The following is a 17,403-nucleotide window of genomic DNA, read 5'->3' on the forward strand; positions in this document are numbered from 1 at the left end:
TCGTATTCAAGAGTACTCACTGTGTGAGCTCCTCACTGCGTGTTCTGTATTCTACTGTGATTTAATTTAGATGATTACGTGGAGTAGAGTGACAAGATCTACTTGAACATTTTCGGTTTGTGAAATGAAACACTAAATAGACTACTGTAAATACGAGTAATGGACATTTAAAATAACCACAGTAAAGCTAGAAGAGTGAAAGATAAAAGACTATTTAGAATGACATTCACAATAGAATTAAAAACAGCACAGCCGCCCGAACAGGGACTTGAACCCTGGGCCCTCAGATTAAAAGTCTGATGCTCTACCGACTGAGCTACCCGGGCTCTGAAAGAAAGTCGACACTGTCGGGATCCTCGCAAGTCACGTGTCTCTTGTGCCGAAGAGCAGTCATACCTGACCTGTCTGGAATGACCACTGACAGACTTTATCCAGAAGCGACAACCACTCCCAGTAGAATGAGTGACAAATACAGCATGACATGGGTAGTTAAGGGGCTCCCACAATCCATCTTTCCTCACATTACTTTTTTTTTTCAATAGCATTTTGACCTTTTTTCACATTCAGATTTTTTTCACATTTAATAAAATCTTTTAATCAACAACATTAAAAAGAAAACAAATGGAACATTTTTTGGAACAATAATTAAAAAAAAAACTTTCAATGCCTTGGTTGTATACGTGTGCACACCCTTTATAAAGGGAGTTGCAACAGTGCTGAAATGTAAAGAGCATTTCTGTAGAGAAAACAGCATTTTTTCTGCCTTGATGTTATAGGGAGCCTGTCTTTTAGAAATTCTATTTCTTAACACCTTGCACAGCCTCCCGGTAGACTAACAAATATTTTTTTGGAGAAATTGGCTCACACACCGGAAGACACTAACGTTTATTTACGTTAGAGTATGTAAAACTCAGGCTTTAACAGATGTTCATGATGTTTCACACGGGGTGTTACCTGTTGTAGTGTTTCAAAAGATGTGTTAGCGGACCACAAATTATCTTGAAAAGATTTGGGTTTGTACTGGCTGGGATTCAAACCCGACTCAATTATTTGGAAGGCGCCTGTACCACCAATGCACTTCCGAGAAGCACCTGCAAATTATCACAATCCTCTCTCTCACCTACAAAGTTATGGAGACACATACGTCCAATGAAAACTAATTTTATTCACTCAAGGCTCCACTCTTTTGTTGTGATGTCATTTTAATTGATATTAGCTTTGATAAGGTGTCGTTTTTGCCTCTTAAAGTTAAAGTCAGCTCCTTTGTTCCTGGTATAGAAATAACATGTTCCATCTTTGTTTAAAAACACCACTAAAAGTAAATTATTCAGCTCTAACGCCTGTGTGCATTGACAAGACATCTCAAAAGGACTTATCAAATAAGAACACGATCCTGCTTGTTACCATTCCTGTGGTTGGGGTGTTGTTTCACCCTTTTATGTTCTTCTACACTATTTGCAGACAGGGCTTTATCACTCGAGTTGTACAGAACAAGTAGAAGAACAGGGGACTGTTGACATTACATGTTACAGGTGTGGACTAACAACGCACAAAGCAGATGAATGCGGAGCGCAAACAGCAAAATGTCTACACTGCAAGAAAACAGGACATTATGCACTAGTGTGTAGAAAGAAAGACGGTTCCCATCAGGAAAAGAAATTGAATACAAATAAGGAAGGGACAAAACTGCGAGCAGTTCAAGAACCGTGTTCAGACTCAGATGAATTTGTTAATTCCATTGACCCTGAAGGTAAAGAAACTGTTCGAATAAATGGCCAAGAGATAAAAATGGTGATAGATACAGGAAGTCAAAGAAACTTCATTGGAGTAGAATTTTTAAAGAAAGTGTTTGCACACAGAACTAAACTTCAGCAGACTAAGAAGAAATTTTATGCCTATGCACAAATTAGTCCACTTAAGTGTGTTGGCTACTTCGAGGCACAGCTGAAATGGCAGAAAAATGTAATAAAGGACAAAGTAGTTGAAGGAAATGTAGAAGTGTTGTTGAGAAGAAAAGCATGTTTTGATCTGAAGATTCTGAATGTAGGAGACACTGTCAATGCGGTTGACCAGTCTTCAGAGAGGTTTAAGCGGTTAGCACAGGAATATGAGTCACTCTTTAAAGGTTTAGGACAGATCAAGGGTTACAGTCACAAGGTTACAGTAGATGAGAAAGTTTCACCAGTAGCTCAAAGTCTGAGATGAGTTCCCTATCCAATGACAGAAGCTGTTAATCAAGAGTTAGATAAAATGTTGGATGATGGAATTATTGAAGACGTGAATGAAGGTGCAGAATGGATCTCAAATATTCTGATAATACCTAAAAAAGACACCAAGGAAGTGAGACTGTGTGTGGATCTGCAAGAAGTGAATAAAGCAGTTATCAGAGAGAGACATCCAGTACCAACGGTTGGCAGCATATTGCAAGCAGTGCAAGGAGCCAAAGTTTTTGCAAAGTTAGATGTTCGAAAATGGTTCTGGCAAGTTGAGTTGGCCCCGGAATCAAGACACCTGACTACCTTCATCACACACAGGGATTGTTACCATTTCAGAAAAGTTCCCTTTTGGCTTGTCTAGTGCCCCAGAGGCCTATCAGAAAGCTATGGACTTGATGTTGTGTGCAATGCCAGGTGTTGTATGGTATATGGATGATGTTGTAGTACATGCGGAAAATGAAGAACAACTAGAACAGAGGCTCAGGCAAGTATTCCAAAGATTCCAAGACAGAGGCTTAACTTTAAATAAAGATAAGTGTATATTTGGCCTGAAAGAGATCGAGATACTGGGACATTTGGTCACTGCAGAAGGAATAAAACCAGACCCGAAAAAGGTGACAGCTGTTTGCAGTGCACCGAGACCTGAGAATGTTGCACTTTTGCGCTCATTCTTAGGAACTTGTGGATTTTTGATTAAATTTATTCCGAATTATGCAGATATATCAGAACCCCTTAGAAAACTAGCGAGGAAAGGACAGAAGTGGGAATGGACATCCGAAACTGAGAAAGCCATTGCCGAGTTGAAAAGAGCACTTGTAACTGAACCATGTCTGGCATACTTCAAACTAGATGCGCCACCAGTAGTGATCAGTGAGGCGAGTCCTGTAGGACTTGGAGCAGCATTGCTACAAAGACCAGAAGAAGCCAGTGGCATATGCAAGTTGCTCACTTACCCCAACAGAAAGGCATTACTCGCAAATAGAGCGTGAAGCCTTGGGTTGTGTTTGGGCAGTGCAACATTTTAGGACATATTTATGAGGAGGCAAGTTCACACTTCAAACGGATCATAAACCCCTCATTTACATGATCAATCCCAAAAAGGCAACTTTGTTACCACCCAGGATACAAAGACTTGGATTGAGATTACAGCCGTATGATTACAGAATTGAACACATAGTAGGGAAAACCAATGTTGCAGACTCATTGTCACGTCTTCCTTTACCAGACACAGAAGACACTGGTTATGTAGACACCTATGTTGATAAAGTGCTTTCAATCAGCACTTATGAACTGCATGCACTGACACTTGAGGAACATAAACAAGCAACAAACGAAGATGACACATTGAAATTGTTGATGTCCATAGTGGAAAAAGGACAATGGCCTAATCCAATTCCAGACGAACTGCAGCCATACCACAGGTGTAGGTTGGAGTTATCTACATATGATGGACTGCTTTTAAGAGGACAGAGGATTGTGTTACCGAAAACAAAAATCAGACAAGCACTGAAAATAGCACATGAGACACATCAGGGTGTAGTTCGTACAAAACAGTACCTGAGAAGCAACTTTTACTGGCCCAACATGGACAGTGATGTTGAAAGACTAATCAGGAATTGTTCCACTTGTGTGTTGAATCAGCCATTGCAGGAGGATCAACTTCTCCAACCACTTGAATTACCACCAAGGCCTTGGACAAAATTGGGCATTGCCCTGGTAGGCCCCATTCAGAATGAATACATATTGACTGTCATAGACTATTATACTTCTTAACCTGAGGCGGTTGTTGTATCAGACATATCTTCAGCCACAGTTATTAGAGAGCTGATGAACATCTTTGCACGATTTGGTTATCCACTAGAGGTAGTAACAGATAATGGCAGGCAATTCATAGCACAGTTGTTTGAATAATTTCTGACTAATTGTGGAATTAAACACATCCGTGCATCACCTTACTATCCAAGATGTAATGGCAAAATTGAAAGATTTCACAGATACCTGAAAAAGGCCTTAAGAGCAGCTGTGACAGAAGGAAAAAAGAGAGAGAGGAATTCCCTAAGATTCTGCTGACTTATAGATCAACACCACACAGGGCATCTGGAGAAACCCCAGCTAATCTTATCTTTGGGCGTGATATCCGGACTAAACTACCAAACGTGGAGAAGAAAGAAGAAGAGTCAAGGGACATTCAAAAGACAAAAGATATCCATAGACATCATGAGGAGTGTAGTGATTCATAGCCGTTCAGGGACGCCAAACATGTAACGTTGCCATAGCCAAAATGTAATGTAGTGGCTCTCTGAAGGCACCAGTTCTGTAGGGTTTGGGCATTTACTGAAACAATTATTAATTGTAGCAGTAAATCACAAAGTTGATTCTTTTGATGGCTTTAGAGTCCAACTATGCGACATAACTCAAACAACGCACACACACAGGTACTAATACACGAGGATACATTTATTAATACATAGAATATGCATGTAAACCTAACAGATCTTATCGAGAGGGTTATCAGAATACAAAAGATATATATGCAATCAGTTACGAAGTGTTACATATATCAAGAGGACATACGTTCAGTATATCATTCATTAAGACCGTTTCGTAAATGAACTTAGTTATAACTTCTACATTAGATACTCAAACAAGTACATAACTCTTAGGAATTAAATTGATATCAACTGGTTGGGATAACAATTGAATTCTCGAGCTGTAATGCATTGAAGTTGAATACTCATCCAATCTTTGGGGATTCAGATCTCCTGCGGGCACAAAGAAACAGTTGCAGGCTGTTGCTGTCCAATCCGCGCTCTCTGGCTCCGTGCCAGGCTGTGCTGTGCGGCTTGCGACGGTGCGCTGCTGATGCTCATTGTTGGCTTTAACTAGCAAAGTTTGTGCACAGGAGAAAAGATGACTGTGGGTCCCAGCAAGTCAGGAAGAGGACCGGTTCATTCCTGGTGAAGAGCTAGTTCTGAATAGTGATTCAGCTGTCCACAGTTCCGACCTGTTCACGAGGCCTGCTGCTGGTTACTCTCTGGCAACCTCCACTCTAGACTCTTAGAACAAAGGAAAGTTCTGGCACTCGGACACACTGGCCGTTCCGTGGTTGTCCGGGCTGAATCTCAAGATGGTCAGGAGGCGTGCTGCGAGGATGTCCTGCCCTTGGGAGCCTTCTGCTCCTGGGCCGTCCTGCCCTGGAATTCTCCTTTGAATTCCCTTTAGAACAGTCCACAGAATCCTCTCCAGAATCCCTTCTGAATCTTGTTGAATCTCCCTTTCTGAATCTGAATCTCACAGGCTCTCTGTGTTGCCTGTTTTTACCTGGAGGAACTTCAGCTCATTGATTGGCTGAAAGTTCCATGGGCATCAGAGTCCCACGTGGGTTACTCGGCCCTACCGGTCCCTGATTGGTTGATCAAGGTGAGATATGAGTCACTTACTCCTGACACTTAGTAATGCAGTCCAGATGTCCAACTGGCACTCCCTAAACAGATAGGCGCCAATGGATGACCATTGATCATGATAGCCAGGCTTAGCTAAGTGCATCCCCCTGTGGGAGCTGTCCTTATCAAAAGAAAACATCTTGCATGAATAGTTTCTCTGTGGCTGCACCACAGAGATGAACAGAGAAATGGGGCCTCATTTGGGAAGCTCAGAAACACTTAATTCTGCCTTATTATTAAGCCTCGCCGCTACAGGAGTATGCACACAAAATTGTACTGTTTACTGTGTGTTGATATAAACTTGTTACAATTGTATGGTAAAGTTATAGACTTTATAAATAACAAAGGAAGGGATGTAGTATAGTGAATAGACATCGCAAGACAACAGAACGAGAGAGTAGAAGGCGGGAACATATGGTGTGAGAGCGTGATTTGTGTAGTTAATAAAATAGTCTAAATCATGTAAGAAAGGCTCTTTATTAAGATACACAACATGCTCAATAAGCTACTGGACACACCCGTCCCTCCTCACACAGACCGTGGAAAAGCCCACGAGTGGGAGGGCTCTCTCTTCCTCCCAGGACCTCTTGGACACGATGCACAGACAGAGCGCGGGGAGCCGCCGCCTGCAAACACAGCTCCAGGCAGGACTCCGCTCCGCAGGAGCCACAGAGCGGAGGAGATGGGGGCTGCTTAGTCCCTGTGCAGAGACCTGAGCTGTTGTTGCTGCGGACGCTGTCTTTTCTTTTCACGGGGTAGGAGTGAATTTTAAGTTGCCCTTAGAAATGAAGCAGAGCACTTCAACGTTCGATCTGTCTCCCAGAATCACCAGGGCGCACGGGTGTGTGTGTGTGTGCGCCCTGGTGATTCTGGGAGACAGATCGAACCTGGGCTAAAAGAGAGGGGGTTTAGCCCTCTTGCATTTGCTAGTTCGAAGTTGTACAACCCATTTGTATCTGCTAGGCGGCGCAGTCTTTGTGCACAAAGAACGCTTTGAAAAGCGTCAAAAGCAAGTCATTCTGAGTTGGTCGTTTGTGTTTTCCGTTCAGACGCGAAATGCTGAAATGAACGAACGGCGCTTTACAGAGGAGTACTGCCTGACTGGATCGGTGATGAACGACAGAGGCCACTCCGACCTCTTCTCGGTTTTCTTCAATGACTTACTAAGGATCTTCTTCACATTCGCCCATGCAGGGGAAGCCAGTTACACCAAAGCAAACGCAGGAAAGTGCAATTCAAGCAGAGACCAGGAGGGACTTGTTTACACCGAGAGTGGTCGGAGAATGGAACAATGCGCCCAGCCCTGTTGCTGGAGCCGATTCTTGATGAGATCTTGGGCTCACTAAGAGGCCCCCGCTGGATGCTAATCTTTCTGTTGTTCTTGCAGGTCCTGCTCTGCTTTTGAGCCGACAGAGCTCGTCCTGGTCTGTCTGCACAGCTCAATTGCAAATGATCGGCTCCGCGTACAGAAGGAACGTGCGTTTGGTACAAGAGTGCACGAAGGCACCGGAAATACATTGGGAACAAATGACCGGTCGCTCAAGACCTCTGTGAAGTACAGGAGCGTGCAAAACAAGGCTGTTTCCGTCTGGTTTCAAACCAGGGATCTTTCGCCTGGGAAGCGAACGTGAAAACCGCTACACTACGGAAACCTGCAGGGACCGCTGCTGGTGTCTCGCTTGCGTTTCGGGCTGAGAAAGGGAAGCGTCACTTTAGGCAGGGGGCGCTGGAGAGAGGAACAAAGGGCGCGATGAAACAAAATGCCAAAACCCGGGATCTTTAGATCTTCAGTCTAACGCTCTCCCAACTACGGAAACGGTTAGAACACAAGTCCACCGGCAGTGAGTATTCAACCTCATTGCGTTACTGCTCCCAACCAGTTGATATCAATTTAATTCCTAAGGGTTATGTACTTGTTTTGAGTATCTAATGTAGAAGTTGTAAACAAGTTAAATTACGAAACGGTCTAAATGAATGATATACGAAACTCATGTCCTCTTGATATGTATAACTCTTTGTAACTGAATGAATTTATATCTTTTGTATTCTGATAACCCTTACGATAAGATCTGTTAGGTTTACACGCATATTCTATATATTAATAAATGTATCCTCGTGTATTAGTACCTGTGTGTGCGTTGTTTGAGTTATATCGCATGGTTGGATTCTAAGACCATTAAAAGAATCAATTTTGTGATTTACTGCCACAAAAATAATTGTCCCAGTAAATGCCCAAACCCCTACAGAACTGGTGCCTCGTGAGAGCACACTACAACAGTGTGTGATCTCCTGCCCCAGCCTGAGGAACAGACATTGAGCCTGTCTCTCAATAATAATAATACAGTGTGTGATTTCCTGTCCCAGCCTGGGGAACAGTGAGCCAGATACTCAATAATAATAATACAGTGTGTGATCTCCTGTCCCAGCCTGGGAAAAAGTGAGTCAGACTCTCAATAATTATAATACAGTGTGATCTACTGTCCCAGCCTGAGGAACACACAGTGAGCCAGTATCTCAATAATAATAATACAGTGCGTGATCTCCTGTACTAGCCTGAGGAACAGTGAGCCATACTCTCAATAATAATAATAATACAGTGTGATCTACTGTCCCAGCCTGAGGAACACTGAGTTTATCTGTCAATAATAATAATACAGTGTGATGTCCTGTCCCAGCCTGAGGAACAGTGAGCTTGTCTCTCAATAATAATAATAATAATAATAATACAGTGTGATCTCCTGTCCCAGCCTGAGGAACCGTGAGCCTGTCTCTCTATAATAATAATACAGTGTGTGATCTCCTGTCCCAGCCTGAGGAACGGACAGTGAGCCTGTCTCTCAAAGATAATAATAATACAGTGTGTGACCTCTTGTCCCAGCCTGAGGAACAGGCAATGAGCCTGTCTTTCAATAATAATAATACAGTTTGTGATTTCCTGTCCCAGCCTGGGGAACAGTGAGCCAGACTCTCAATAATAATAGTACAGTGTGATCTACTGTCCCAGCCTGAGGAACAGACAGTGAGCCTTTATCTCAATAATAATAATACAGTGCGTGATCTCCTGTACTAGCCTGAGGAACAGACAGCGAGCCTGTCTCTCAATAATAATAATACAGTGTGTGACCTCCTGTCACAGCCTGGGGAACAGTGAGCCAGATACTCAATAATAATAATACAGTGTGATCTACTGTCCCAGCCTGAGGAACAGACAGTGAGTTTGTCTCTCAATAATAATACAGTGTTATCTCCTGTCCCAGCCTGGGGAACAGACAGTGAGACTGTCTCTCAATAATAAGAATACAGTATGTGATGTCCTGTCTCAGCTTGAGGAACAGAGAGTAAGCCTGTCTCTCAATAATAATAATTCAGTGTGGGATCTCCTGTCCCAGCCTGAGGAACAAACAGTGAGCCTGTCTCTCAATAATAATAATACAGTGTGTGACCTCCTGTCACAGCCTGGGGAACAGTGAGCCAGATACTCAATTATAATAATACAGTGTGTGATCTCCTGTCCCAGCCTGGGATACAGTGAGTCAGACTCTCAATAATTATAATGCAGTGTGATCTACTGTCCCAGCCTGAGGAACAGACAGTGAGCATGTCTCTCAACAATAATATGAATAAACTATGTGATCTCCTGTCCCAGCCTGAGGAACAGTGAGCTTGTCTCTCAATAATAATAATACAGTGTGTGATCTCCTGTCCCAGCCTGAGGAACAGACAGTGAGCCTGTCTCTCAAAGATAATAATAATACAGTGTGTGAACTCCTGTCCCAGCCTGAGGAAGAGACAGTGAGCCTGTCTCTCAATAATAATAATACAGTTTGTGATTTCCTGTCCCAGCCTGGGGAACAGTGAGCCAGACTCTCAATAATAATAATACAGTGTGATCTATGTTCCCAGCCTGAGGAACAGACAGTGAGCCTTTATCTCAATAATAATAATACAGTGCGTGACCTCCTGTCCCAGCTTGGGGAACAGTAAGCCAGACTCTAAGCAATAATAATAGTGTGATCTACTGTCCCAACCTGAGGAACAGTGAGTTTATCTGTCAATAATAATAATACAGTTTGATCTCCTGTCCCAGCATGAGGAACAGTGAGCTTGTCTCTCAATAATAATAATACAGTATAATCTCCTGTCCCAGCCTGAGGAACACTGAGCCTGTCTCTCAATAATAATACTACAGTGTTGGATCTCCTGTCCCAGCCTGGGAAACAGTGAGCCAGACTCTCAATAATAATAATAATAATAATACAGTGTGGGATCTCCTGTCCCAGCCTGGGGAACAGTGAGCCAGACTCTCAATAATAATAATACAGTGTGATCTACTGTCCCAGCCTGAGGAACAGACAGTGAGTTTGTCTCTCAATAATAATACAGTGTTATCTCCTGTCCCAGCCTGGGGAACAGACAGTGAGACTGTCTCTCAATAATAAGAATACAGTATGTGATGTCCTGTCTCAGCTTGAGGAACAGAGAGTAAGCCTGTCTCTCAATAATAATAATTCAGTGTGGGATCTCCTGTCCCAGCCTGAGGAACAAACAGTGAGCCTGTCTCTCAATAATAATAATACAGTGTGGGATCTCCTGTCCCAGCCTGGCGAACAGTGAGCCAGACTCTCAATAATATTAATAATAATAATACAGTGTGATCTACTGTCCCAGCCTGAGGTACAGACAGTGAACCTGTCTCTCAATAATAATATAGTGTGTGACCACCTGTCCCAGACTGAGAAAAAGACAGTGAGTCTGTCTCTCAATAAGTATAATACAGTGTGTGACCTCCTGTCCCAGACTGAGGAAAAGACAGTGAGTCTGTCTCTAAATAATAATGATACAGTGTGGGATCTCCTGTCCCAGCCTCGGGAACAGTGAGCCAGACTCTCAATAATAATAATACAGTGTGTGATCTCCTATCCCAGCCTGAGGAACAGACAGTGAGCCTCTCTCTCAATAATAATAATACAGTGTGTGATCTACTGTCCGAGCCCAAACGAAGACACAGTGAGCCTGTCTCTCAATAATAATAATACAGTGTGTGATCTCCTGTTCCAGTCTGGGGAACAGAAAGTGAGCCTGTCTCTCAGTAATAATAATACAGTGTGTGATCTCCTGTCCCAGCCTGAGGAACAGACAGTGAGCCTGTCTCTCAATAATAATAAGACAGTGTGATCTCCTGTCTCAGGCTGAGGAACAGTGAGCAGTCCTAATAATTACCGCTTCCTGATTTAGCTCAGCAGCTTTTATTTCGCCTGAAGCACAAGCAACTTGTGAGAACAGGTTGGGTTTGCTGTGCTCAACTGGATCGGCGTCTTCGTGTCGTAGCGCCGCAACGGTGTGTTTTCCTTCCTTCTCTTTTCAGCCCAGAAGAAACATTTTACTTGTTCCTTTTGTAGCCCACGCATGCCGACGCCTGTGTTGTGTTTTGGATTTTCTCCTTCTTGAATTTGTACTCCTCCTCCCTCTCTCTCCCTCTCTCTACCTCTCCCTTTTCCCCTCCCTACCTCTCTCCCTACCTCTACCTCTCCCTCTCTCTACTTCTCCCTCTCTCCCTAACCCCCTCTCTCTGCACCTCTCTCCCTCTCCCTCGCCCTCCACCTCTCTCCCTCTCTCTACCTCTCTACCGCTCTACCTCTCTCTACCTCTCCCTACCCCTCTCTGCTCTCTCTCTCTCTCTCTCACTCTGGAGTTTATTTTCCAGACAGAAATCCAGCTCCGTCCCTCCTGTGGAAGATAGGTGATGCAGGATGAGAGCCCCTAACCGAGAGCACTGCAGCGGCATGTTCTGTGGTCTGTTTCAAATCCGCCCGCGATGAGACACCGAGGAGAAATGAAGAGCCCCAGTCGCGCTAGAAAATCACCCGGGAAAGAGACTTTCAATGTAGGAAAAAAAAGTCGTTAGTAACAGACATAATATGTTTATTTTGTTTTTTTCATCGCTGCGATGTGTGACTAAGCTCATACGACTAAGAGTTGCCCCCTTTGTCTAGATCTGGTAACCTGCTCGTCGCTGGTGGGCCAGATCGTGTCCCCCGTCACTATACTGGTGCATTAGGACCCACACAGACCACAGGGTGAGCACCCCCTGCTGGCCCCACAGAGAGGGAGAGGTAGAGCACCACAACCCAGACTCAACCACATCACAGCACAGATCAAACAGCAATATCTCACACACTGGGACACACACAAACACAACATAAACTGGAATGCTACAGAACCTTAAACAGACAATACACACTAGCTGAATATTTGACCAAAATAAAAAATAACAAACAGAAACAGACCCTGACGAAGTACAGGCTCAGTGACCACAACCTGGCCATAGAAACTGGGCGACACAGGCAGACCTGGCTGCCCAGAGAGGACAGGCTGTGCTCCCACTGCCAGCGGGGAGAAATAGAGACAGAGGTGCACTTCCTACTGCACTGTGACAGATACTCTGGGATTAGAGAAACATTCTTCCCGAAATTCAGAAATCTAATCCCAGAGTTCCCACACCTGCCAAAACCACAACAGGTCCCAATCCTACTGGGAGAGGGAGGAGGGAACTCAGTTGATCTGGCAGCCCAGTATGTGATCTCCTGTCACAGCCTGAGGAACAGTGAGTCTGTCTCCCAATAATGCTCCAGCCGCCTACAGTATATGTCAATATTTTATAATATGTCTTTGTTGTAAATGTCTGTAACATGTCTGTAGATTTTATTTTACTTCTATTTCTTGTTTTGTTCCATGTTAATTTTATTATTTTTATTTGCTTTGGCAACACTGATTGTACCCATCGGTCATGCTAATAAAGCACCTTGAATTGAAATAGAGGTAGGGAGAGAGGTAGGGAGGGGAAAAGGGAGAGGTAGGGAGAGAGGTAGAGAGAGGGAGAGGTAGAGGTAGGGAGAGAGAGGAGGAGTACAAATTCAAGCAGAAGCCTGAGTGGAGCACTGTCGTATGGCCCTGACATCAATCCCTCAACTCTCTGCATAAAGCAGTGTCTTATGGCCATGACATCCCACCCCCACCACTCTCAGTGGAAAGCACTGTCGTAACCCACCTCCTCCGCTCTCTGCGAAAAGCAGTATCTTCAGGCCCTGACATCCAACCCCCGCCACTCTCTGCGTAAAGAAGAATCGTCAGGCCCTGACATCCTACCCCCGCCACTCTCTACGTAAAGAAGTGTCATATGGCACTGACACCCACCCCTTCACTCTCTGCGTTAAGCTGTGTTGTCAGGCCCTGACATCCCACCCCCGCCACTTTCTGTGTAAAGCAGTGTCATATGGCCCTGACATCCCAATCCCGCCACTCTCTGTGTAAAGCAGTGTCATATGGCCCTGACATCCCACCCCCACCACTCTCTGTGTAAAACACTGTCATAAGGCCCTGACATCACACCCCCACCACTCTCTGCGGAAAGCACAGTCATATATCCCTGACACCCACCCCTCCACTCTTTGAATAAAGCGGTGTCGTCTAGCCCTGACATCCCACCCCCGCCACTCTCTACGTAAAGAAGTGTCGTATGGCCCTGACATCCCACCCCCACCACTAACTGCGTAAAGTAGTATCGTCAGGCCCTGACATCCCACTCCCGCCACTGTCTACGTAAAGAAGTGTCGTATGGCACTGACACCCACCCCTTCACTCTCTGCGTTAAGCTGTGTTGTCAGGCCCTGACATCCCACCCCTGCCACTTTCTGTGTAAAGCAGTGTCATATGGCCCTGACACCAATCCCTCCACTCTCTGTAAAAACCAGTGTCTTATGGCCCTGAAACCCTCCCCTCCACTCTCTACATAAAGCAGTGTCTTCAAGCCCTAACATTCCTCCCCCGCCACTATCTGTGTAAAGCACTGTCATTTACCCCTGACACCCACCCCTCCACTCTCTGCTTAATGCAGTGTCGTTAAGCCCTGACATCCCACCCCCGCCACTCTCTACGTAAAGAAGTGTCGTATGGCCCTGACACCCACCCCTCCACACTCTGCGTTAAGCTGTGTTGTCAGGCCCTGACATCCCACCCCCGCCACTCTCTGTGTAAAGCACTGCTGTATGGCCCTGACATCACACCCCCACCACTCTCTGTGTAAAGAAATGTCGTATGGCCCTGACATCACACCCCCACCACTCTCTGCGGAAAGCAGTGTCGTCTAGCCCTGACATCCCACCCCTGCCACTCTCTACGTAAAGAAGTGTCGTATGGCCCTGACATCACACCCCCACCACTCTCTGTGTAAAGCACTGTCGTATGGCCCTGACATCACACCCCCACCACTCTCTGCGGAAAGCAGTGTCGTCTAGCCCTGACATCCCACCCCCGCCACTCTCTACGTAAAGAAGTGTCGTATGGCCCTGACATCCCACCCCCACCACTAACTGCGTAAAGTAGTATCGTCAGGCCCTGACATCCCACCCCCGCCACTCTCTACGTAAAGAAGTGTCGTATGGCCCTGACACCGACCCTCCACTCTCTGCTTTAAGCTGTGTTGTCAGGCCCTGACATCCCACCCTCGCCACTCACTGTGTAAAGCAGTGTCGTATAGCCCTGAGACTCACCCCTCCACTCTCAGCATAATGCAGTCTCGTCAGGCCCTGACACCCCCCCTTATCACTCTCTGCGTAAGGCAGTATCGTCAGGCCCTGACATCCCACCCCTGCCACTCTCTGCGTAAAGAAGTGTTGTATGGCCCTGACACCCACCCCTCCACTCTCTGCGTAAAGCACTGTCGTATGGCTCTGAAATCCTGCCTCCTCTCCTCTCTGCGTAAACCACTGTCGTCAGCCTCTGACATCCCACCCCCACCACTCTCTGCATAAAGTGGTGTCTTACTGCCCTGACATCCCACCCTCTCCACTCTCTGCATAAAGCGGTGTCTTACTGGCCTGACATCCACACCCCTCCATTCTCTGCATAAAGCAGTGTCGTCAGACCCTGACATCCCACCCTTGCCACTCTCTGGGTAAAGAATTGTCGTATGGCCCTGACACCCACCCCTCCACTCTCTGCATAAAGCAATGTCGTCAGGCCCTGACATCCCACCCCCTGTACTCTCTGCGTAATGCGGTATCGTCAGGGCTTGACATCCCACCCCCACCACTCTCTGCATAAAGTGGTGTCTTACTGCCCTGACATCCAACCCCTGCCACTCTCAGCGTAAAGCAGTATCGTCAGGCCCTAACATCCCACCCCTGCTAATTTCTGCGTAAAGCAGTATCGTCAGGCCCTGACATTCCACCCCTGCCACTCTCTGCGTAAAGAAGTGTCGTATGGACCTGACACCCACCCCTCCACTCTCTGCATAAAGCAGTGTCGTCAAGCCCTGACATCCCACCCCCGCCACTCTCTACGTAAAGAAGTGTCGTATGGCCCTGACACCCACCCCTCCACTCTCTGCGTTAAGCTGTTTTGTCAGGCCCTGAAATCCCACCCTCGCCACTCACTGTGTAAAGCAGTGTCGTATAGCCCTGAGACCCACCCCTCCACTCTCAGCATAATGCAGTCTCGTCAGGCCCTGACACCCCCCCCTTATCACTCTCTGCGTAAGGCAGTATCGTCAGGCCCTGACATCCCACCCCTGCCACTCTCTGCGTAAAGAAGTGTCGTATGGCCCTGACACCCACCCCTCCACTCTCAGCGTTAAGCAGTGTTGTCAGACCCTGACATCCCTCTCCCTCCACTCTCTGCGTAAAGCACTGTCGTATGGCCCTGAAATCCTGCCTCCTCTGCTCTCTTCGTAAACCACTGTCGTCAGCCTCTGACATCCCACCCCCACCACTCTCTGCATAAAGTGGTGTCTTACTGCCCTGACATCCCACCCTCTCCACTCTCTGCATAAAGCGGTGTCTTACTGGCCTGACATCCACACCCCTCCATTCTCTGCATAATGCAGTGTCGTCAGACCCTGACATCCCACCCTTGCCACTCTCTGGGTAAAGAATTGTCGTATGGCCCTGACACCCACCCCTCCACTCTCTGCATAAAGCAGTGTCGTCAGGCCCTGACATCCCACCCCCTGTACTCTCTGCGTAACGCGGTATCGTCAGGGCTTGACATCCCACCCCCACCACTCTCAGCATAAAGCAGTGTCTTACGGCCCTGACATCCCACCCCCTCCACTCTCTGCATAAAGTGGTGTCTTACTGCCCTGACATCCAACCCCTGCCACTCTCAGCGTAAAGCAGTATCGTCAGGCCCTAACATCCCACCCCTGCTAATTTCTGCGTAAAGCAGTATCGGCAGGCCCTGACATTCCACCCCTGCCACTCTCTGCGTAAAGAAGTGTCGTATGGACCAGACACCCACCCCTCCACTCTCTGCATAAAGCAGTGTCGTCAAGCCCTGACATCCCACCCCCGCCACTCTCTACGTAAAGCAGTGTCGTATAGCCCTGAGACCCACCCCTCCACTCTCAGCATAATGCAGTCTCGTCAGGCCCTGACACCCCCCATTATCACTCTCTGCGTAAGGCAGTATCGTCAGGCCCTGACATCCCACCCCTGCCACTCTCTGCGTAAAGAAGTGTCGTATAGCCCTGACACCCACCCCTCCACTCTCAGCGTTAAGCAGTGTTGTCAGACCCTGACATCCCTCCCCCTCCACTCTCTGCGTAAAGCACTGTCGTATGGCCCTGAAATCCTGCCTCCTCTGCTCTCTGCGTAAACCACTGTCGTCAGCCTCTGACATCCCACCCCCACCACTCTCTGCATAAAGTGGTGTCTTACTGCCCTGACATCCCACCCTCTCCACTCTCTGCATAAAGCGGTGTCTTACTGGCCTGACATCCACACCCCTCCATTCTCTGCATAATGCAGTGTCGTCAGACCCTGACATCCCACCCTTGCCACTCTCTGGGTAAAGAATTGTCGTATGGCCCTGACACCCACCCCTCCACTCTCTGCATAAAGCAGTGTCGTCAGGCCCTGACATCCCACCCCCTGTACTCTCTGCGTAACACGGTATCGTCAGGCCTTGACATCCCACCCCCGCCACTCTCTGCATAAAGCAGTGTCTTACGGCCCTGACATCCCACCCCCTCCACTCTCTGCATAAAGCGGTGTCTTACTGCCCTGACATCCAACCCCTGCCACTCTTTGCGTAAAGCAGTATCATCAGGCCCTGAAATCCGACCCCCGCCACTCTCTACGTAATGCAGTACAGTCAGGCCATGACATCCCACCCCCGCCACTCTATGTGTAAAGCAGTCGTATGGCCCTGACATCCCGCCTCCTACGCTCTCTGCGTAAAGCACTGTCAACAGCCTCTGACATCCCACCCTCACCACTCTCTGCGAAAAGCAGTATCTTCAGGCCCTGACATCCCACCCCTGCCACTCTCTGCATAATGCAGTCTCGTCAGGCCCTGACATCCCACACCCTGCCACTCTTTGCGTAAAGCAGTATCATCAGGCCCTGACATCCTACCCCCACCACTCTCTGCGTAAAGAAGTGTTGTATGGCGCCGACATCCCACCCCGCCACTCTCTGCGTAAAGCAGTATCGTCAGGCCCTGACATCCCACCCCTGCCACTCTCTGCGTAAAGAAGTGTCGTATGGCCCTGACACCCACCCCCCACTCTCTGCATTAAGCAGTGTCAATAGGCCCTGACATCCAATCCCCGCCACTCTCTACGTAAAGAAGTGTCGTACGACCCTGACATCCCACCCTCGCCACTCACTGTGTAAAGCAGTGTCGTATGGCCATGACACCCACCCTGCTACTCTCTACGTTAAGAAGTGTCGTATGGCGCTGAC

The 17,403-nt window shown here is 47.0% G+C and overlaps 1 non-coding gene across 1 annotated transcript; it reads right to left on the reverse strand.

Annotated features, from left to right (window-relative positions):
• Positions 1 to 253: 253 nt before the first annotated feature.
• trnak-uuu (transfer RNA lysine (anticodon UUU)) lies at positions 254 to 326 on the reverse strand. Its single transcript has one exon. It is a non-coding gene; the product is annotated as a tRNA-Lys (tRNA).
• Positions 327 to 17,403: the final 17,077 nt, after the last annotated feature.

Source organism: Lepisosteus platostomus, chromosome 5 (assembly GCF_059453375.1).
Source record: "Lepisosteus platostomus isolate fLepPlt1 chromosome 5, fLepPlt1.hap1, whole genome shotgun sequence".
NCBI classification, from domain to species: Eukaryota; Metazoa; Chordata; class Actinopteri; order Semionotiformes; family Lepisosteidae; genus Lepisosteus; species Lepisosteus platostomus.